General features: G+C 39.1%; 1 long non-coding RNA gene across 1 annotated transcript in view; it reads right to left on the reverse strand.

The window, feature by feature from the left end:
- Positions 1-3,130: 3,130 nt before the first annotated feature.
- Positions 3,131-24,428, reverse strand: part of LOC120325001 — a 36,450-nt gene continuing 15,152 nt past the window's right edge. The window contains exon 4 of the long non-coding RNA XR_005566750.1: positions 3,131-3,848. This is a non-coding gene — a long non-coding RNA (uncharacterized LOC120325001). The remainder of the gene's footprint in view (positions 3,849-24,428) is intronic.

The following is a 24,428-nucleotide window of genomic DNA, read 5'->3' on the forward strand; positions in this document are numbered from 1 at the left end:
TGATCAGATTTTAAACTCCGTTGCCTAAATCTGATATAAATTTCTTGTGATTCCTCTTGCAAACCTGCATCCAAGTTCACAAGGTTATACAGGAATTCTGTTGCAGAGCCAGAAACTAAATCCCAAGCTCTTGAAAAAACAAGTTATGTAAACACTGGATGTTTTAGTTGGAAAAATGAACACATTTTTCATTTTATCCTGATAGTAAAAACAGTTGTTAAAGGCTTTCAGGGATGCAGAGGAGCGTGCGCTATGTGAGCTGAGAGAGAGAGCGCACATCTTTTGCTGACCCAAACCTTTCTTTCAACTGAAAATCTTCTTTTAACCCAAATTAAAGGTTATTTATCATATTGTATGATTTCAGCTAATTTTAAAACTCAAAAATATAATTTTAAAATGCCAAAAGATATTGCTTGAAAATTGCCCAAATGAACTACTTTGACCTTTCCTTTTTATTTTTTCAATTTTGAGAAACCATTTTAGAGCAGGGAGCTATACCGACAAACACTCTTATTTTCTTAAAACAACTTCTCATTAATTTGGTGTGCGCTAAAGAAACTTCAGTATTCTGTGAGTCCAAAGATAGCTTCTTACCCATTGAACTATTCTTCCTCACTAATAAGTTGCTGATAATAGTTATTCTCCCCCCCCCCAAAGAAATTCAGCTGTACTCCCATTGCCAATATTGGACTTAAAGAAATTTTAACTTGTAAATTAAAGAGAAGTTTTTTAAATTAAAAGAAAATCATGCTTTAATGAATTTGAAATTTTTTCAAGGAAGCCTTATATTAATTAAGACGAAAAAGTTATTTTCTTTTTTTTCAGTGAAACCTAATTACAGTATCTGAAAGTACAGTTTCTTTGAACTCATTTCACAGAGGAAGGGAGGAGGAACTCCTTGTTATTTTTTTCATGTGAAAACAAGTTTTGATCTAATCACATTTCGTTAACCAATTTTAGTGGAGTTTGTGCTTTTTATATGTCCCTAAGAGGTATAGGAGAAAAATATTTGGGTAGCAGGGGAATTACAGTATTATTTACAAAGCTTAAAAACATAGCATCCTGCATTCGAATGAGGACTCTGAAGTTCGTGTTTTTCTAGGAAACCTCCTTGATCTGGATATAAGGGGATAATCTCAGAGGAAAAGGGTTTAGTTTTATCTGAAACTTCTGGATCTAGTCAGAATGCAAGGGTGATCAGAGACTTCTGATGACACTTCACTGTATTTATAATTGACACTGTGTTATCACAGCTCACAGAAAGTGATTTTTCATTGCCGTTCCAATGAAAAAGAGAATTCAAAGGGCAACATCTATCATGCTGGATATGTTTTGGCAGAATCTATTGCTCATCTCTGCAGAACAAGCACCAGGCTCAGAGCACCACTGCAGCACCAGGTGGTACTTCAGGATAAGGTGTTTTGTGAACATTCACCTAATTTGTTTCCTTATATTCAGCTCTGGAGCAATATCCCTTGTCAATGCTGATCTCTGCCCCTGCTAAATATCCCAGCATCTTCCAAGACCCTGTGTAGTGATGCACTGTTCCAGTTCGAGGGGTTTCTGGGGGGTCACTGCCGGCCACTCTGTGAAGGTTTTCAGGGCTGGGATCACCCCCCCCCCCATCGCCCATGCCTCGTGGCAGGGACAGGTGACAGGTACTTAAGCCAGGAGACAGAGACCAGGCAGCACGCAGGGAATCCAGCAGCGAAGAAGAGACTTTATTCAAATTTCCCGCAGCTTATAAGGGCTGCTGGGCCAAGCAGGGGATTGGCCATTTGGCTAGCCAATGCAGGGAGACAATATAATAACTATGGCAACACAGAAACCAATGGTAGACAAGTGAGTTAACAACTTCCAAACCCCGGCAATGCACTGTCTCTATGCCAGGCAGGAATACTCTCAAGCAATGCCACCAGGTCAAAGAACAACATACATATCTCTTGGGGGAGTCACCACATGTTTATAATAATGCCTACAATTCTTATCTTTTAATATTGTGGGTGGGGGCTATTACTGAGAGCACTGTTCCCACCAAAAACCCCCAAATGAAGGAAATCTGTTAAAATCTGAGAGGAGCTGAACAAAATAAACTGCCAAGTCTGAAACATTCTGCTGAAGGAGAGGTGGTCTAGGGCAGAGGGGAGCCTGCACTTCTGTAAACTGGTGGAATCTTTTAGCTCCTACATCTACCTTGTTAAAATTTGACCTCAGCCAAAGGCAGCACTCTGTGGTCCCAGGATGACAACAGTTAAGGTCCAGATAAGGAAAAAGATCTGCAGAGGTCTCCAGAGGGGCTGGGCCTGCCAAGAGCAAGGCTACTTCTCTGAGCTGCAGGTACAAGTTCAATGGGAGCCAGAGAGAGACCATCTACTCATGTCAGATGAACAACTGAATAGCCTCCAAACTATAGACTTGAGTTACTAATGAACTTGAAAATTAATTAACATATTCCAAGTGTAGAAGAAAATATTACATTTTGAGTTGTAAATTCCCCAGATGAATTCTTTCAGTGACTTTTCCTCTTGAAAGTGAGCACTTACTTCACCTTTGCCTGAGTTTCCTCAACTGTGTAATGAGTTTGATGATGCTTAGAAGTATATCCCATTGCAGCTTGGCAATGCTCTTTTAAAATAGCACAACACTGAAAAATGCTAATAATAATAATTCCTGTGACTGTGCCTACCCCAAGTAATTATAACATTGCAGAAAAAAAAAAAGTACTTGTATTGGAATAACAGCACAATTTATTTATGAAGAGATTGTTTTCTGTACATGTTTCAGTCTTCTCCAAATATAAAAATAGAGTGAGCTGAAGTTATTCCATATTTATCCAGTTTTGAATTTTAATGAACGCGAATGTCATAAATCCATGAAACTTTTAAAACCAAAAGATGAATTAGATTAATTCGCTTCCCAGCCCGTCATGTTCTGGCAAAAGGTATTGTGCAGACTTTTAGGTAAATAATGCTTAACTTAGTTTAATTATTTAGCTATATAATCCATCCATTTCAGCTCAAGAGAGATAGTGATTAAAAGGCAGAGGCTGGGAATCCTAATATCACTATGCAAATTTTGAATATGTTCTTAAGCAATCACATTAAATATCATATAAATTACCATAATTTTCCTGAAAACTCTGAATTTATTCAAGTTCATAGGTGCCAAAGGTGATCTTCATTCTTCTTTAGTGCTGTCATACTGCTGTCCTAGAGAAGCATGAAATTAAACTAATACTGCAGCTCTTTAAGTTCAGAAGAATTGTGAGCAGATTCAGTTGGTGATAAGAAGAATAAAACTCTGGATGCGGAGAGAATTGCACTGGCTGGACCATGGGCAGACACGAAGGCTGGAATAGCAGAGAACACAGAAGATGGGGAGTGTTCTTATCCATTAAAGACATCAGGAGCATGAAGGTTAAAACAATTCTATGTGCTTTAAGTTACTAACAAATGTGGGTTTGCAAAGGAGGGAAGGGTGGCAGTGCTGGGAAGCCACCGGCCCTCTGGCTGCTGGCTGCTGCAGATGGAAAAAGCAAGGCTTCTGCTGTGCCTTCTGTCTTCTGCCTCAGTCCAGCCCTTTGTTTTCACCAGCATAATATCCACTCATTAAATCCTAATTAGAATTAACCTCTTTTTTAACTCCATCTTCACCATCTTGACTGTCCATCTGTTCTCATGTTGCTTTCAACCCTTCCAGATAATTCCCTTATCTTCATTTTCTCCCCAGAAAGGTGAGGGACCCCAAAGGCTTTGCTGCCTCTCTCTAAGAGAGACCCTTCTCTCTTAGAAGTCTTCTAAAAATTCTCTCATGTTCTGGTATTTTTAGAAGGCAACCCAGAAGTTTCACTGCACAAGAAAAGAAAGCAATTTACAGCTTTATGTAGAAACATACACACTTCTAGTTCATTTGTTTTTTATCTTAATTATCAACACATTTTTTCACCTCTCTGTAATTTATTCATTATCTTTAGTCAAGGAATAGGAAAGGCATGGGTAGGGGTGAAGAAGGAGATAAGTGTACCTGTCAAAATGGGAAACAGATGCTCTAACAATACTGGAGACAATTAATGTTCTCAGTAGGTATCAAAAGGAAAGGTCCATGGATTGCTTCAAATACTTGCAGCATTGGAAAATGCAAATACAGAGGCTTTATTTTCCAGTCACATGAGAGTGTATCTTGTTTGTAATGAGCTGTCCTGAGGAACTTCATATTGCTCCTTAAAAGTGTGTCTGTTCTAATCATTGCTGGTCTAAATAACAACACAGTGATGAAGGGGAACTGGGAACCTGGTAGCAGAGCTAAGGAACCTATCACCACTCCCTCCCTCTAGTTCAGACACAGCGTGCCAAGCAAAGCATTTAGCACATTTAACCTCGATTTACTCAAAGTCAATAGCACACAAGTATGCACCGAAAGCAAACACACTTTGTGACTGCCAGGGTAGGCATGCATCTAGCAAAGATCTTTGCTGCACTGGGGTCTTTCATTTCTTGCTGAGGAATGACCATCCTGCTACAGCCGTTAAGGGAAGGCCACTCATTTGGTCTCCCATTCAGTACCAAAAAAAACATTAGTACAAACAAGGCCTTATCATTAGGCTTCAGTCTGTATCACTCTGGAAAATGCTGCTGCAAAAGCCAATTATAATAAATAAATATTATAAGACAGAAAAAATCAGTAATGAATAGATGTGATCTGATTACTAACATTTGTAATAATAGTTTATTGTTCTATGCCACATGTAGCTTTCATCTTCTCTCTTTACACTCTGTCAATTTAATTTTCCATTCTGCTGTTCTGTTATCTGAAATAATCAAAAACCTGCCATGCCCTGGAAAGTACACCAATTAAAAGCTGCATTTAAATCTCCATGAATGGGCCTGTCACAAAGTTAATTGGAATAATAATGAAATAAATATGAAATAAATTTCACATCTGATATGAAATTGTCTGGATTCTGTTCCAAACTTGACTATTGTCCATCACAAACTTCCTTTTTACTCGCCCTCAGAGACTGAAACGGTCAATGGCTTACACATTTTTAAGTCACCAAAAGACTTCTGTCTACTGCAGCAATACGAATATCATGGCTAGGCTTTGTGAACGAAGATTTCGGAAGGGCTCTACCCACGTTTGTTGCAAACTACTCACGTTTGTTGCAATCTACTATAGCAAACTGCAAAGAAATAGCTGCTCATCTACCGAAGCCCATCCATCCCTGAATTTGGACCAGTCCCTACTAATTTGGACTGCAAAAAGACCTCAAGATTAGATAAGGGGGTCCTGTTGTCCAACTATCCCACGTGCAGAAGGGTGTGCATACCTGAAGCTACAAACTGGATTTCCAGATAAAGGAAGAGGCTGATAAGAGGTAAATCCTGCTAGGTGGGATAGTCCTTCTTACCATGCTAATGTCTCCCCTCATTGTGATGACTCAGCTGTGAAAACCCCTCTGGTGAGAATCGAAGACATTCTTATTGAGCCTGAGCTATTCATCTCAGATGACAGACCCTAATGGGCCATGATTGATTCAGCTAGGCTGACAGCTGCAACATCCTAGAAGGTGTCAAAGACTCATGAAATGTCCAGTAATCCAGTATTACATCATCCAGGGGACGTTTCCACCCAGCCTCCACACAGTATAAACCCCATGAAAAGGCAGTTTTATGTACTCTTTGTCCCCACCACTCAGCAGATACAGTCTGCAACCACTAAGACCAGAAGAAGAGGACCAATGAGATGCCCTCAGAATCTACAGAGCAGTGATGTCTTTTTCTACTTGCACTATTTCACTGTCACTGTCTTTCTCTCCCCCTGCACCCCCCTCTCCCCTGAACCCCTCCTCCCTCGAACCCCTCAGTTACTGTTAAATAAAATCCATACAATGACTTTGGCGTATGGTCTCATTTGCACCTTCATTCGGGCAGAGGCATCTCTCTAATAATTTTAATGATTGGATTGAAACACCTGTTTGTATTCTTCTTTCCCTCACTTTCTCCATCTGTTTCATTACTGATTGAGTAATGATAGCAAACAACAACCTGAGAGGTTCTTCCTCTTCTTCCACTCCTTTCTCCTCAGCAGCTTCTCTCCTCAGCTGGGCAGGAAGGCCACTGACGTGTACAGAGTAGCTGCTGATTCATGTGTCTTCCTGAGCACCGACTCAGCTGGGGAAAAACATTCCTTCACCAGGAAGCCCCACTTGGGCCCTCAGATCTGAAACCCACCAATCAGCCTATCCAAAGGCCTGTTATACATAATATATGGCAATGAGTTCTACATTAGATATAAAGTAGTACATTTTTACATGCTACGAAAAATAAAACAGTTTTTTTGTTTGCATTATTATTTCTGCCATGTTTATTTAAAAAAAAAAAAAAAAAAAAAAAGGAGAAAATATGCATCAGCCAGATCAGATCATAACTAGAGTTTACTTAATGGCAGTCAGAAAATGGTCTAATTTTCTTGCCAGTGCAATGACTTAGACTGGGCATCAGCACTACAGAAATTAAAGACTGTGAGTACAGTAGTCTGCAGTCACTAATTCATAAAATTTGGAGAGATTTACACCCAACTGGTAAAAAAAATTATGTCTGCAGCAACAGAAGCACTAAAGTTTTATCAGCATGTAAATCTATCACTGCTTGAGAAAAGCACGGCAGAACAGAAATCTTTGACATTCTACTGTCACTGGGTTTGGGTCTTGGGGTTTTCTAAGGTGACAACATTCAAGTAAACAAAAATGAGCTAGAATGCTAATTTTTCTCTCTAGCTTCTTATCTACTGGAATGAATCAGCTATCCAAATACGTGGTTGATTAAACTGAGTTGCTATCACTAGACCTATATCAGGAGCAAATTTGTTTCAAGGGAAGTATTATTCATTTAAATGCTGGGGTATGACATTTTTAAACATGCAGATGTGACTTAAAAATATTTACAGGGAAGACATCTGGGAAAGGAAAGAGTATAGTTTTTCCCAGTCATCACGAGTTTGTGGCATCCGTGAATGGCACACAATATGCAATCAGTGTGAAAAAATCCACCTCACTGTTCATAAAGCACATGGCAGCTCCTCTGCATAACATATGTATTTCTTCTCTAACCATAATTCAAGTATTGAGGTAATCTATTTTTCATTTTCAGTGCAGACACATTTATTAGCAGAGTTAATAAGACAGTCTTTGTCAGAACATATTGTCTGTTGTCAAGATCTAAGGATTAGCATTGTATTGCATGCCTGAATAGAATGACTTTCCCATAAGATTTGCTATACCAAGTTAGTTACATGGTCCAGTGGGTCTGGTGCCCTGCCAGATAGCAATAAATAAATGGCAAATAAATAAAATTTCAGAGAAAAGTTTAATTCTAGTACCCCAACTCACTCCCACATGAATTATGTACCTTGGTAATTGTTGCAGTACAGAACACAGAAGGAAACATTTCCTTCCAACATCTGCAAACAATTAGTTTATGCCCTGAAACCTGGCATTTGATTACCCTTATCTACCAGGCATAGCCACAAACACCATTATCAGAGATTCTTTCAGGATTACAACAGCCTTATCACATCTCCGGTTATGATAAGAAACTGTAAAACATTCAGAAACCTCTGCAAAAGTCCAGATGAATTAGATTTTAGTAATAAGAGGTTGATAAAGGAACATGTTCTCCTAGCTCTGATCACTCATAAATATGCAGAGTCTAATAACTAATTATCTCAGTTTTTCAGGAGATTATTTTTCTGGGAATCTGTCAACAGTGATTTTATTTTAGATATGGCCCTAGCTTCTCAGATACAGTTAGTTTATGGTTTCCAGACATTTGGTAAATGCCCAGAGGAAGGTCTTTTGTATGTGATGTGTCTTCCTCACTCTGAACTAATTAATCATTACAAACATGGAAAATATCCATTTTGCTATGGTGGTGAACTTTTCAAATCTTTTTGTTTGGAAGATCAGAAACAATCCAATCAAACTGCTTACCACCTGACTTCTCCACATCACTTTCTGCAGTCAAATTAAATAAAATTATCATTTCCAATTTGAAAATAAAAGTGAAAAATAATTATTCAACAGTGACCTGTGTGGTCCTTTAATTAGTGCTCTGTATTGCCTAAAACACAACTGGTTTGATTTTTGCTGGGTTTCCGCTCCTAAAAGTGGCAAGTGTTGTGGGCTCTCCTAGAGAGGCCTTAGGAGGGGGGTGGGAGGGAAGCAAGGAGGATTGGGTTTTTTTACCCAACAGCATCCCCTGTTGTTGCTTTTAAATATGATGATGTTTCACTTCCAAAGCACTTCCCTGACATCCCCAGCCAGGAGAGCAGGGCAGCTCCCAGGGCTCGACAGCAGACCTGGAGAGCCAGGAGTGAGGAACTGGAAAGACTTAGTGTCCTCAGGAGACTTACAGGGGACTCTTTAAGGGAAAACTATTGCCTCAATAATTCAAAATAGTGTATGTTTCATTACCATAAAAATCTCAATGACTGGAGTAGTAATTTTCTGAGGAGCCTTGAGTACCACAAGAGACACTTGTTAATTTAAAACAGACCATCTCGAGCTGTTGTGGTTTCTCCCAGTGAGCCCTGTTTCCTCACGGAACATATGCCCATGTTTCTCTCAGTTATGTGACAGCTGTCAGCCCCAAATTGGATTCCAGGTGTTCATAGAAAAAATGAGTCTTTGAGTGTACTCTTGCAAATACCTGTATGCCTACTCAGAAATTTTGATTTCTAGATGCCTTAATAATGAAATGTACACTTATGAAATCCTTTTCTCTCAAGGGAAAAACTTTCAATTTGCATTTCTAGGGATATTGAATTTTTTCCCTATGTATGAACAGAAGCTTGCAAGATATATAAACAGGTGGAGGCAGAAGTCTGAATATACATCTACTGATTTCTCTGCATCTTGTTTCCTTTATCTATTAAATTGGGTTAACGGTACTTCTGCACCTCCCAGGAGTGTTGTGAAAGCTTACTCGTTAAAGTTTGTATAGTATTTTGAGATCCTTTTTGAGATCTGCTACATAAGTGCAGAAACACATCACTTGATATATATGAATGACAATTCACTCACAGTCTCAGCGGTGTTCAGTAGGGGAGTAAGTGAAGAACACCAAATGCTGCAGGCTCAAATGAAAACAAGATCATCAAAATAAACTATCTACCAGAGGCTTCCAAGCACCCTGCTTCCTACAGATGAGATGAAGAGTTCATCCCCTTCTCTGCTTGACAACAGAGGATAAACCATAGCATTGCACATCACTAACGGTGGTTGTAGCATTATTCTCTGTTGGAGAATTTCACTTTATTGTACAGCCCCATTAACTGATGAATTGAGGTCAGAATTGTTCGTGTTATCACTGTGAATATAGAAAAAACTTGGCCCAAACATGGAAACCAAACCGACTTTCTTTTTTCCCCTCATTTGCTATTCTAGTCAAAAACAAATCTTGTGGAGATTAAAAAAAAAAATTAAAAAAAACAACTTTTGAATTTGAGGGAAAGAGCCACTTACATTTCTGTGTGATCTACAGAAGGAAAGATTACTACATCTTCAGCACTGTGAAAAGCAACCAGTCTGAACTCTTTAATTTTGAGGATTTATACTGACACAGTTACCTGAGCCCCTTCTGCAGACAACCTGGCTCCTCAGAGCAACAAGGTCTCTGGAAGATTCACAAGTCCTCAGTACTCTACAATTTCTGGAATAAAAACTTTTCATAAGACAGAACTTGCTGGTTTTGACAAATCTGTTCAGATTTTCTGTACCTACAAACTTGACACATAGTCTGCACAAACTGACCCAATTTGCCTTTTGAATAAAAGTCGGATAACAAAATTTCTAACACTCACTTCAACTGGACTAGAACTAGTTCAATCACATCTGACCTTGTGACAGGTCAGGTATCTTATATCCCTGCCCAAGGAGCAGTTACAGCTGCACAGTTAGAAAAGAATTGGGGAAAGATTTTTAAATTGGATTAGAACATAGAAATTTTGGAGTTATTTTTAATTTTATCCAGAACCAGATAGTTCAACTCCAGGACAGCCCCGTAACCCCAGCCATGTTCTGCCGTTTGAATTGCTCTTAATCCTGAGCAACACTGTAACTACCCAAGAGGGAAATACCACTATAGACCTTAAATAAGGGTGCGGGTCTCAAAGCCCAATTTGAACTCCTTTTGAATCTGTGGCAATTGTTTTAAATAGCTTTGAATCGGGACTTTAGCTTTTAACCAATTTGCTAAACTGATGGAGTTTCAGATGTCAAACTGACAGATAAGAGGTGCAGTTTATTTCCTAAGCACCTTCTACTTCTATTGATTTATCAGATCAGGCTGAATGAATGTTTTTAGTTTGCTTCTTACCCAAAATGAAATTTGTCTTAATGATGTTTTCCCCAGAAAGTTGGCATAAATGATTTGTAGACAAAAGAAAGTAATCTTGAAAACTGAGGAGGAAGATGGTATTCCACTTGTCTTCTAGCTTTACTTTAGAGTCTGCTGTTTATTTTTTAACTTTTCACAATTCATGAACAAACAAGTTACTCCTTTCTAGTCCTTTCTTTAAAGGAGATTAATTATTTTCATTGTTAACTAAAAGATTTTCTTCTAATTAAAAGAAATTATAAGGCATTCAGCAGGGACATTATTCTAGTCAATAAACTAATTATGGTTGTGGCAAGTGAAGGAGAAACCATCAACTGATCTTAGAACCATGATTTAGAAAACTTTATATATGTGATATTCCCATTCATTGAAAAAGCAATGTAGATCTTACATGCACTTTTAGTCACTGTTTAGATTGTACAGAAAAAAATATTAGTCCTTTGAAATGAGCATAGTGCCTCTGGAAATTTCTAGCTGCACTAACTGCATTCACTTGGTGTATCCTTGTGATGTCATCTTGATTGGAACAGGAGAAGAGGAGCATTGAATCTCCATTTCTTGTTGCACTGCTGCCCTGTAAAATTTCATTCCCATTGAAACTAAGTCATTTCAAATAATGAAAGTGACATTTTTTTGCTTTCAAAGTAACACCAAAAATAAATTTCAAATGCTATAAAGACTTCAATGATTTCTCCCTTAAAAATACTACCAGCATCATCGTCATCATTACAGAAATAAAAACTGTTTTTCACAACTTGGCAATGAGTTAAGAATGTTGCATTAACTCTACTCTGCAAATAAAAAAATTGAGAACTATCATAGGGTAGTTTTTTTCTGAAAACTAAATGTAAAGTCACTAGCCAAGTCAGGATTCAATTCAAAGGCAGAGATTTTACCTTCTGGTTATTAGTTCTCCCACTTTTGTGCACCTCCAAGACATTTTTTTTGACACAAGCTCAATGTATGAGAACAGATAGACATTACATAAAAACTTGTGATTCTGCTCAGCAGAGATGTACCAGTTGCCTAGGCATAGATTTGTAATCTAATGCAATATAGAGCAGAAATGGCTAATTGTCAGGTTCACAGAATCATGGAATGGCTTGGGTTGGAAGAAACTTTAAAAGATCATCTAGTTCCAACCCCCCTGTTACGAGCAGGGACATGTTTCACTAGACCAGGTTGCTCAGAGGTCCATCCAACCCAGCCTCGAAATGCAAATGTGGTGGGGTTTGGGTGTTTTTGTTTAGTTGGTTTTGGTTTTGGTATTGCAGTGTGAAGCCATTGTGACAGGGTTACAAGCATTTGTTATGTTCATATCCTCTACCTTTGGGACTTCAGAAATGTTTTTAAAAGGGATATGATGAAATAAGAGAGGGAAAAATACTTATTCTGGATTTTGAAGACTCATAACAAAAAAATTAGTCCTCAGAATCCAAAGTATTCTAGTCGTGCCCCTAATACTTCTGCCTTCTTTTTGATAGCTTGCTTCTCTCATGTCTGCATGAAAATGTTCCAAAATCAAGCTGCATTGGAAGGTATTTTAAGGTCATTTATACAAATAAACTGTATCAGATAACAATACATTAAATCATCATTAACACTCAATATCTATTTGGCAATTTTTGTATCAAAGCCTAAATTCTGCATTTACTGCTGGGGTTTTCTGTTAAAGTTTTAGCATTCTGTTTTGAATCAAACAGACAGCAAAGAGAACAAGGTGCTAAGGTTGCTAAAAGTTCAGGAAATTTGCTGGGTAACAAGAATTTCTGAAAATCTCCTGGGGGTTTGTAGCATACTCTTTGACCCACTAACTGACTCTGCACCTACGTAGAGTTTTGGATTGGAGAGGAAATTACAACAATCATTGGCTGAAGAGGAAGATGTTGCCATTACTCTATTAAAAATGCAAAACGGAAAACAATTTTTTACTCTACCAGGCATGTCTTCTATTTTCTGGATTATGTACACAGCTAGTTTGGATGACAAGCTGGAGGAAAATGAACTGAGATCTAATTTACTTTCACAATTATGAGTAAAATTGCAACAAGGATCAGACTCCACAGTTTTCACACAAAACAGAGCAAATTAAGGACAAGCTGAATTTTGGGTTTCCCTGGGCCGCCTTCACAGCCACAGAGGCATGCCATCAGCAGATCCAGCCAAGACTAGACCTATGAGCTTACAGCATGTCCTGTGGCTGCTCCTCAGCTCTGAGAGAAGGCATTACACAACAACAGTCATATTCACTTGGATGCTCCAGAAAATGGAGAGAAAAAGACTTGTATCTTTTCCTCAGCTCATTTTCCTCCATCCTTAGTTTCCCATTGCATTGTCTTTCCTGCTCTATGGATTAATCCTTTCAAACATTTCTTCTATGCCCACTGAATGTTCAGCAGTGACCACAACAACTTTTCTTAAGCTGTTGCTCGCAAAGCTATTTTGCCTTATATTGATCCATGTCTGTAATTTCAGGATGGATTACTGGCCTTATTTACAAAGCAATGGTATACAGTGTGGCCTTTGATATTAAACAATTCCCTTGGAATGCTGTCAGTGAATGTCTTCCTCCATATTTTTTGGGTTTCCTTCTTTCCTCCTATCTTCAAGTCACAGCTCAACTCTGACCCTTTCTGTACCTCGTCCATCATCTGTATTTTTCTATTCCTCACCACTGTTTGCTCACTTACTGTTAATCCTCAGTCCCTTCTTACTCACAATTTCACATCTCGCTTTTTATACAGTCTCCCAGACCTTTTGACAAAAGCCTGTTCTCTCTGTCCTCAATAGTTACAAGCTTAAATCCTGTCTAATCTAGTTCCCATTGACACAGCAGATCTCATCTTTGTCCTGACACAGTCGCCAGTCCTCTCCCCGTTGTGTCTCGACTTTCTCTCTCTTGACTTCAGGGAGGAAGTGTGGGGACCTCACATGCAGAGAAAGAAGATTAACTGGGATTTACATGTCTAAGTTCAGACATGTTTGCCAAAACACCCAGCCATTGGGACTTAACCTTGGAAGAGCACAAATTCCTTGTGTGCCTCTGAATTAAACTGCAGGGCTTCCCAAGAGTTACAAGCTTTATGCCATTCAGCTGAGTGGATTTGCCACTAACTATGGGAAGACTCACATATGGGATATTTCTTTTGCCTTTCCTGCTCAAGCAACTTTGATCTAGTTAAATTCCTGAGGGGCAGCTGACCAGATCATAAATTGAAGGTTGTAAGGCTTCACTTTAAATAATGAAATACCAGTTTCTCATTTTTATGTTTGTTTGATGTTTTGTTGATTTTTTTCAGGGGGGTGTTGTTTGTTTGTTTGCTTGTTTTAATAATACCAGGAGGTTGAATAGATTTAATTTTGTCTGCTACCTCAAATACAAAGCTCCAGTCTCCCAGTCCTCAGAGACTGCTCTAACAGAACTTATCTGTCATGAAAACATGGGTTCTTGCCATCACAGTCAATCTGCTGTATAATTCAGGAAAAAATTAAAACCTCTTAACAAAGATTAGAAAAGATGGAAGTTGTTTTGAATACTGGTCCTTTTTGCAATACGGCTCCACACACCTTTAGAGCATCCAGCAGAACAGGGCAGTCCAGTGTGCTGCAGGGATAAAAAGAAAGTGTTGGAGCAAAAGTGACAAATGCCTCAGAGCTATGGCTCAAGGTCTACTCATACCAGTCTACTGGTATGAGTCTACATCTACTCAATGCCAGTCTATCTTTAAGGTATTTTATGTATATGTTGCCCAGTTCCCTGCCCGTCTCTATATCGGAATTCCTATAGGTATCAGAGTGGACATGAAACTAAGAGGAGACCGTAATGGCAGTCTCTGCTGACTGCTTGAACTACTCTGTAAAAGTGTAGATAGCCAAATGAATGCACAGAGAGTATTTGTGATTAAAAAAATAGACAATTAAGCCAGCCTTATGGAGCAATGAAAACTAGCGGGAGTAAAGACTGGGGTGAAAGGGCAAAAGGTGCAGAGGTTAAGACCAGAAGCTTAAGCTCATGCTTGAGTATGGCCAGCCAGTGAAGGGTGTGAAGAAATTGTACAAACTGAAAGACAGCACAGCCAAAATGTCCCAGCTGCTCAGGAGCATCATTATTTGTATCACATGCCCACCCAGAGGCTCCACATGAGTATCAGGGCCCCATTGTGCTATATCTTGCACAAATGCAGCAAAAGACAGTCCAAAGTCATAATCACAGGAATAAGCAGAGAAAAAGCATCAGCTTTGCAGCGTGTAGGAGGCAGAGCTTTGGATGAACGGGGAGCAAAGTGAAAAGGCTTCACGCCAGAATGTCTCTGGATATGCTACAAAGGATCATGAACCTCTCAATGAACTTGAAGCCCAGTGAGTTCCATGTAGTTCCAGGTGCTGTAATGAATGTTTCACAGAGAGATAATTAACCCCCCTCACCCGAAAGCTCCACAGTGCTGATGTTTTTCAGCACAATCTGTCCATGACACCATGGTAGAGTGCAGAGCCAGCTTTATTATTTCAGTTTGTTCTGTTCCTTTTTACTGCTACTGCTCTCTAAGGTTAATTGTATTCCCTGTGCTGATGCACAGTGGTATCTATACATAGACCTCACTGTATGGATTCTTTTTTTCTTTTTTCTTTTTTCATCCCTTTTTAATCAATAAGAAGTTCAAACACTATGCAGCTTTCTCAGTAAAATGCCAGGAGTCGTCCAGTGAATTGGGAGAGGGCAAGAGTAAAGGAGCAAACCCTTGACCCTCTCTGACTAAGTCTGCTCTTCTTTTGGGTTAACATCCAGCTAAGTACCCAGGCCATTCCTTCCTTCTTCAGACTCCTAAGTTCATGTTCACTTCAGAGCTATTTGGAGATATGTCATTTTTTAGGATGGACTTCAACCAATGTGACTACATCCACACCAGCAGTAGCACACAGACCCGCTTTTTCTCTGTACCAACTAATCCTGCAACTAGAAGTATACAGAGATGCAGAAAGACCAGGATAGGTCTTCCTGTTACAATAACTAATTGAAACCCTGGCTCTGGTTTTCAGGTGAAGGCTCAGGTTCATCAAATGTTACGTAATTCTTCTGCTGGTTTAGCTGTCTTCTAGCATTGGACCCATGAATGAACTCATCACCACAGAATGAGATGAAAGAGAAACAAAAGTGCCTTTCAAGATTAAGGATCATCAAAGGCACTGAATCACAAAGTCACTGTGTCCACAGCAGTCCACAACCAGTTGAGAGGAGGACAGATGTTTTTTACCATTTCATGAAATGAGACGACCTCTCTCTTGAATGGCAGCCTGTCCACACGGCTGCTCACAGCACTTGTGCTGCATGGGGCCACCATGCCTCAGATATGACATCCTACAAATCTGCAGCTCCAGCAGGTGTTTTGCAGTCAGTCTCTAATTTTTTGTTTATCAGTTTCTAAGGGGTACAAAAACAGGCACAAAGACAATCAAGTGCATGTGCCAGAATGCAATGCTATTAGCAAGTTCAAAAATATAAAGATTATGATAGATCCACTTCAGCACGGTGGCTACTACAGTACTTGTATTCGGCCAGTTAGGTCAGAAAAAAATATTTTTCTCGTATTAGGTGTATTTGCAATAAATTTAGCCCAGTGTCTAATGAAACTGTCATTAGAATCTGATGAAGGCTAAATGCACAGATCATTCTATCCTGATGACTCTTGCAGTATGTTTCAAAGATAACCATTTAACACTGTTCACTCTTAGAAAGTATTTTTGATTTATATTTTAATTTAACTTTGTGGGAGAAAAGATTATTGCAATTTAACAGAGATCCATAACATATTCTTGGCAGTAAGCAATGAAGAGGTAAATTGAATGATTAATTTCATACTGAAATCAACCTATGCTGAAAGTAAAGAACCACCTTTTGCTCTCTTTTGAATGATCGAGCTCCCTTGCTTTGGAGCAGTTAATACTTTACTTAAAGAAATCTCTCCTTGTTTGGAACTTTAGATTTGAGGAACAGACCAAGACAGATGGTTTCTTTCTCTGTAAGCTATTGATTAATGGATTGTACTAAATGGTGTGACATGCCCTTTAAATGGAATTTACAAGTAATATATTGTATGGTAACTGCATTATTAATGATTTTGATACCTGGTATTTGTGTCTTCCTACTCTGAATTCTTCTTATTTATCCTGATGAAGGTGGAGGACAAAAGCTGGTTCCCTCCTGCTTGCTGGGTTTTGCTCTTGCAATCATATACATTCCTAGGCTTATTTTCTTTATTCACATTACATCTAGCCTGACAATTTCCCTGACTGTGTGCCAGTACAAAAAAGCAAAAAAAAAAATCTTCCTTTGCAAGAAAATTGCCAAAGCCTCTAGATAAATATATCTATGTAAGAATTGAAGATGACTGGAGAGTTCACTCTTCATTATTAAAATATGTTTACAGTCCTACATAAAAGGAAACAGAGAGAATCAAATCTTGCATTTTGACTTTTTTTATTACTTAAAACTTTCTCTACTTATTTTTCCTGCACTTTGAGAGGCAGACTGCACTACAAATGTACTTATTGGGTTTACGAAACGGTAGACTTATGTATGAAAGACTGAAATAAAGGGCAAGGGAATACTAAAAAGCAATTAAGCAAGAAGAAAAACGCAAACTACAGTATTGTTCAGTTCATATTATCCAGTTGTTCAAGGAGAGAATTCTGAAATCCCAGAAACAGAGGAATAATTCACAGAAAATAAAGACATTGCAGAAAAAAATATGCTTAGCCTTCACCAGAGAAAGCATTAGGGAGATGCTTATTTCAGACCCTTTGCTTACAGTATCTGAATTGTTAGAAGAGAAAATATGCTATCAAACTGATGAGTTAAAGAACAGTGAATCATCAGAATTTGGTGGAACTGCTGAGGAAACTTACAAGTGAAGTAACTGGCATCAGCATGAGTGGCATAACATACTCATTAAAGTATTTTGCTGTCACTCCATCAAAACCAAGGACCAGGCTCGAACAAATAATAATGTCTTGCAGCTTTACAGACCGATATCAGATATTGAAATTTATCTTTCCTTAAATAGCTCAGAATGATACAGAAACAACAGATTAGAGCTATTACCTGTTCAAAGCATCCTAACATCAGCATACATATCTAAATGAACATGATATAAGGACCGGAGGTAATTGAAAGCCAGAAGTGCCACTCGTCGCGAATCTGTGAACTTATAAAAATACTTTACCCATTTGAGAATGAATGTTCTAGCTTCCAAAATGAGATAATGGGAACTAAAATCCTTAAGTGATGGCTTAAAAAAAACAAAACATTCAGTGTTGCAATTTTCCAGGAGGTCCAAGACTCGTACTGAGGCACCATCTCAGTTCACCTCCATTTACAGGTACCAACCCTGCTGGACCTAAGGAACAGAGTAGGAACCAGGTGGGCACAAACTCTGGGAGCTGCATCCAGAGAGAGACACCGGAGTCGGGAAGTCAGGGATCTTTCATATTCAGCTCTGCAGCAGGGAGCCAGCAAGTCCGATCACTTGAGTGAGTGTAAGGTGGTGATTTTGCCTCAGAACGGAAGATGCTTGAAATTCAGGCTCCAGATAAGGAAGCCAGACAAGCTAAGTTTTTTTTCTTGAAAATAAATTTCTCCTCCTACCCTGTAAAGAATTAAATTCAGCAAAATTCTTTTGGAAATAGCCAGTGTTATTGAAAAACAGATTGCTCCAGTATAGAAAGGAAGAGAAGTAATTACCATTGCTGACCAGCAGATGTGAAAGTGTGGGTGTGCTCTCTGCTGAGCATGTCAGTATACAAACTTACATTCTATGTAATAATTATATTGTTCTACCTTGTGCCATGGTGTGACATACAAAATCTCAGTATGTCAAAAGACCACTAGAAAAAGAACAAATAACAAACTTGGCTGTAAAAGCTTTGAGCAATGAAGTAAAAATAGATACAATTCAACATTCATCAAAGTAATTTCAATGCTGCATTCCAACGAAGAATATTACTTACAATCATTTAATTCATCTAGAAAGAATTCTTTAAGCCCTTAATGTTTTAGAAAAACTCATGAGAACTACATCTCTTAAAAATTGTACCAGAGAAGGTAGCTTTTTCTCAACCAGTTCTTTAGTTTCCAAGCACTGTTTGAGCAACAGTCCACTGAAGACACTGGAAACACTTCCATGAACTTCACTGTGACTCTTCACATATTGTGCAACACTGAAAGCAAAGAAGGTCTTGATAGCTAAGACAATGGGTTTTTAAGCCTAATTGTCTTTTCAGGTGTTTTCATGCAGAAGTTGAACTTTCTTGAATCCATTTACTGAGTGGAATGTAGTTCCTTAAAGTAGACATTATGTTAGACTTTGTTTTTGCATCATTAAGCAAGTTTGTTTTTCTGTTTAGCATGGCTTTTATACCATTTTCAACAGCATGGTAAATGTCCTCCATGTTCCAGTTCAACGTCAAACTACCTGAGATGCTAGCTGTGTTTAGGTGCACAAAACTTCACCTCTGATATATATGTATGTAATGGTTTGAGAGCCCCAAAATCCAATTCCCGAGTCCAAGCCCCCCTCACACATCTCAACCCAGTGTGAGATGGGTTTTCCAGACAACACACAAGACTCAATATGGGGGGAAGGGATTATATTCCAATCACTGTACAAATAAATATTACAATACATTACACACATAATCATAACTATATTTTCTATGACAAAGCAGTATTTACAATGGATCAAATCTCTTCTCCCTCCAAATAAAAGTCCAGGAGGGAAGAAGGAAGAGATCCTTTCCACTCTCAGAGAAGCAGTCTCTCTAGGGCAGCAGTCTCTCTCTCTCTCCAATGCAGCAGCTGTGGCTGCATCTTTTATCATGACACACGAGGGAGGCCTCCAAGTCCCTCTCAGCCCTTCGACTCCAGGCAAGAGTCTTTCGCTTCCGTGGGCTGCATTCACCACGACAAAGGTCGCTTCACCACATCATATCAGGGGATTCAAACTCCCTTGCAGAGCTCCTGTACTCTGATCTCAGGCTGCTAGCTTAGCAGCAACGGGGTGGGGTGGGGGGAGAAGTCCTCCTCCGCATTCCATTCTGCCCATCCTGGTCCAGCTCCAGGATGCCTGAGCTTCTCAGCTCCTCTCTCTGCAGTGCACGCTGCATTTTAGGACTTCCATCCAGTAGGAGTCCATCCCCTCCACTTAGGAGGGATCTCAAAAGGAGTTTGGGGGTTTTAGTTTTCAGTTCTTACTCCACAGCTCTGTCCATGGAGATTAGTTCTGCTCTGTGCCGGCACTTTTTCTCTCCTTGCAGGAGTTCTCTCTGCGTTGCTGCATGCTTGTCTTTGCTGCTTGTTCTTATCTTTTCTGGTTCTCTGCCATAGCCTCGGGTCAGTGCTGTTTCTGCCGCTGCTCCTGCTGCTGCTCACAGTGGAGAAAAACTCCCAGCTTCTCAGCTACAGATACTTAGCCCAGTCTAGCACAGTTCCAAGTCCCTGTAGCCCCCCAGCCGGGGGCTGGGGGGGGCCTAGCCCCCAGTGGGGCTCTGGGCCCCTTCCTCGTGGCTTACAACATGGCCACTTCTCCTCCAACAACAACCACAACAACTACCTTCTTTTCCGATCTGGGTGATATGTTTACATTTTACAGGAGCGCTGGTTGACTCTACCCCCAGGGGTCACCACCCGCTGGGGGGGTTACCATTTTATAACTCTAGGAGGAAAACTGTTTTTTCCCCACTACAATGTATAACATCACAGTCAAATGAAATCTTAATCCTAAAGCAACAATGAACATTGGAGTTGTGATAGAAGATTGCCATTATGAAAGAAAGCCACTGTTTTTGTAGACTCCATAAGAAGAACTGGATAAAATCAGAAGTCATCTGATATGTAAGGCCAGTCTATACAGAAACTGATCCAAACTCTTCTTAAAGTTTTAAAAACTGGTCAATATCTAATTCCAAGTTATTTTAATTGGTCATTTTTTACAATCTATTTATACTCAAATAAAAAAAAATCTTAAGGTCTTTCAGTCCATTCGAAGACAGTAAGTATCGGAATTTTTTTTTAAATAAACACAGCATCATGGAATTTTCATGTCATTAATGAAAACAGAATACAAATCTGTTTCTAATCTACCAATGAAAAGAAATGGAAAAAAAAGAAAAAAAAACCTTGTAAAAATTATCTAAACATCTGAACATTTAAGCATGGGCATTCTGTAATGTTTTATCTACTTATCTGCATTTTTTTACAGTAACCTATTATTTTGAATGGGATTTCATTGATTTTTGAGATAAAGGTAAGTGGTGAAGTTGGAAGCCCTCTTTTCCCTTTTTTAATAGAAGTAATAATAACAATTGAGGAACATGATCATTTTATCCAAAAGCATGCTATTTCCTTATAAATCACAAGATTGATATAACAGAAATTAAACTGACAAAGAAAAATATTGCAAAGAAATAAAGTAAATTTACCAATAGAATCAGTTTTAGAAAGACGTGTAAACAATTAGGTACATTTAATTACTTTTTCAAAGGCCAGATAACAGAGTGAAGGAATGTATTTCTTTCATCAGCTTACCCAGTCCTATGCTCCATATTATCACCTAGGAAAGGTTAATATATTTGTGTGTTGAGTCCAGAGCTAGCAAATGCCCATGAAGAAAAATAAGAAATAATCTCCTTTATCCAAAGCTTTCTCATTTGCTTATTAAAGTAATTTGAAAAGTCAAATAATTGCCTTCAAGAACTGAACTGTTTTAAATGATTTGAAATTCTCCTGATTTAGGAGCACTGCAAGATGAATATATGTGTAAATAAAACAAAATTAACTATAACTTCTGTACAATCACTTGTTTCAATTCGCTGTAAGCCACATTTTTGTCCCAAATTATGTCTTTCTGAACTGATTTTGTATGCACTCTCTAAAGATTTCTTTTTCAAGGGACAATATCTGTAAAGGAGTGAAGATTTTTTGAAGCTCATCTTATTCAGAAGACAATAATATAAATTATATACATAATTCCACACATATATATTGTCAATATACAAGAAACAGAAGTTTATATGTGCTTCACTGGAGAAACAATGGTGTCTAAAATTGAAATTCCTAACTTTGGACCTTCTGTGGGCAAACTCAATGTTGATGAAAGCAGAAACCCTACCAGCACACCAGTGACGAATGTGGCACGTGGTAACCACAGTTCTCATTGCCACGTAATTTGGTGGTGAAACACATACAGCATGTCATACATTCCCTGTACTACTCCCACTATACAGATAACTATATATCATAGTAAGGGATGGCCATAGTCAACATTCTAGTAACAACTACTTCTACTCTATGAAGTGGCCATGGCAACAGGACTACCTTTCCAATTCTTCCTTTTACCTTCCCAAAAAGCATTAGCAGAAAATGTCTTTCTATGGTATCTTTTCCTTGATAAAAATGTTGATTTCAAAAGGATTTAATTTTGAAAAGAAAGTAGTCAACACCTACTGATATCAAGAGAGTGCCCTATATCTTTCAGCATCTCCAGAGAGAAAAGTTACCTCTTTGGAATGAGTATATTTTTGTGTACCTTTGGGGGAAAAAAATAAAAGAAAAAAAAAAGAAAAAAAAAAAATACTCCAATCAAGGTGAGACAGTCATTTTCTCTTTTGTGGGACAAATACATATATATCTATAGATACATGTCAAAACAATAAAAACAATCTATATATTATCCTCTTTGGAAACAGGAGAAAGCTACCAGCAATGATCAATGCGTGGCTAGTCAGAATAATGTAGGAATGAGATAAATTACAGGTAAGAATTCAGAAAAGTGCAAACACAATAATCCCAAACACACTGTCAGTGGCGTGTACCAAGTTCTGTATATAAGAAATACCTGATTGCATTTAAAATGCAAGCTGAGTCCCATCTAATTCAAGACCTCAAGCAAAAGATACTTGGCCTTTCCTCCTCTCCATCACAATGAACCTCTACATGCTGACGGCCCAGCCTCTTGTTTGTATGGCAAGACAACCAGCAACTTACTGTAACAGCATCACAATTGACACTCTGCCAGCAGTGACGTGTCTGCAGTGCCAATTAACTGAGGATCAGTGCTCTGCCCGACCTACCAAGAGCATCCTCCAGCCTTGTCAACATACCTGCTCTTCCCCAGGGGAACCTGAGATCCCTGGGTGGGGTGATAATGGTTTCACAGTGCCACAAGGAGAGGTTGTCCCCCTCCTTTGACTTTGAAAAGAAGGAGTTATCTCCCGTTCCTCAGGAAGCAGAAGGTCAGGGAACATCTGCATTTAAATCGAAAACAGTTAGCAGTGCTAACACCAGGAGCAGCTCATAATTAGGGATTATTAGCACAGCAATATGGAATGATTGATACAGAGTTGAAGCTAATGACTTCAAGATGATTAGGTCATTTTGTCACCAGTTGTTTACTCTGTCTATAGACACAAAAATCTGTGTACTTTAGCCACTGCAGAGCACTGTATGATGCCTGATGGGTAGGAGAGTATGAACGGTAATGCTGTAATACTCTGTAAGCTGAGCACATGGGAAATAAATGCTGAAACTAAAGAAAAAGCTTTGTATTTGTTTAGGTGAGCAAGCTGCAGCACAACTGAGGATTGTTTTAACTGTCTATTCCAGGAATTTCTGCAGCAGATTCAAGTGCCACACCTGTGAGGTTTGAGCTGAATTTACCATTTTCAGTGGTTACAAGAACTCTTCTGTTCCATCTTTTTTCCTTTAGAAGCAAAGTTCAGAATATGTTTGAAGACAAAAATGTGCAAGCAAACCCACAAAAATCTTTCTAGGTGAAAATGTCTGAATGTACCTAAATGAGGTGGTACAAAACTATCCTGTAACAAATCCAGTCTTCTGACTTGATTCAATATGGAACAGGAGCACCTACTTGTACCTTCAAAGGCAATAAGCCTTAATCACCTACTTAAGATAAGCGTGTTCTCACATTCTCACATTTCTCAAGAGGGAAAAACCCCCTTACCTCTCCAAATGCCTTGCTGAACCAAATCTTCAATAATGACCTTTGAGCAACTGCAAATGAATCCTGAGTGAATGCTGAGTCAGCAGAACTGTTAGGCCTCCTGCACCCACTTCTTCAAAATCGGGGGAAAAAACAGCAAAACCTAGGAAAAATCGTTTCTCCATATGCCCTAAGGGGTGTGACATACCTCACCAGTCTCACCTGTGAACTCTTCATTGCTTAAGATATGCAACACACCCCAGTTGCTTTATACCCTGAGCTCAGGAAGATACATGAGCTGGACACTGGGATCACAAGTAAAGGGTTTTCCACTCCAGTGATGGGAAAGTAATCAGGGAAGATGATGCACTGGAGGGCAGCCCTCTGAGAAAGAAGGGAAGAGGCAGGGAGGGAGCACAGGGCCATGCCTGATGCCATCTGTCATCACTGCAGCTGCCTCACAGAAGACAACCCTGAATGGAAGCCTGTTAATTTCTTTATAAAGTATCTCATTAGTCCCTCCCTTCCTGAGCTACCTCCCTATTAAAATGCGATAAATTAATTCTGCTATTCCCAGTTCCAGCCTGTCCCCTTACTGAAATGAAGATGAGTCATGCTGGTCAGGACTCAAGAGAGATCATTATACAAGGGCCAGGGGAGGTATTTAATTTCCTGACTGCTGAGCTGCCCTATCTGTAGTAGACATGGAATCTCCCATCCCTCCTTTTGCTCAGGAAACTTTGGACAAAGAATAAGAAGGTATGGAAAATGTATGTATGAACTCTCTGTGTAGCACTCTATCAAAACGTACATATGACTGACAAGGAGTAATGAATTTGAGGGGTCTGATAGTGGACCAGATTCCAGCGCAGTAACCCCTGGGTTCAGGACAGTGTTTACTGATGCTATCAAAGATGTACATGCTAGTATGAGTGCTCTCTTTACCTGTTCATGGGGGTGCCTGGCTGTGCCAGCTGTGCAGAAAGGACATGCTGAAGGGCTGCAGCCAAGGCTCTAACCTCATTCTCTGCAGTGAGTGCTG

This window comes from Pipra filicauda, unplaced genomic scaffold (genome assembly GCF_003945595.2).
Source record: "Pipra filicauda isolate LSUMZ 115617 unplaced genomic scaffold, ASM394559v2 scaffold79_size2787110_pilon, whole genome shotgun sequence".
NCBI classification, from domain to species: domain Eukaryota; kingdom Metazoa; phylum Chordata; class Aves; order Passeriformes; family Pipridae; genus Pipra; species Pipra filicauda.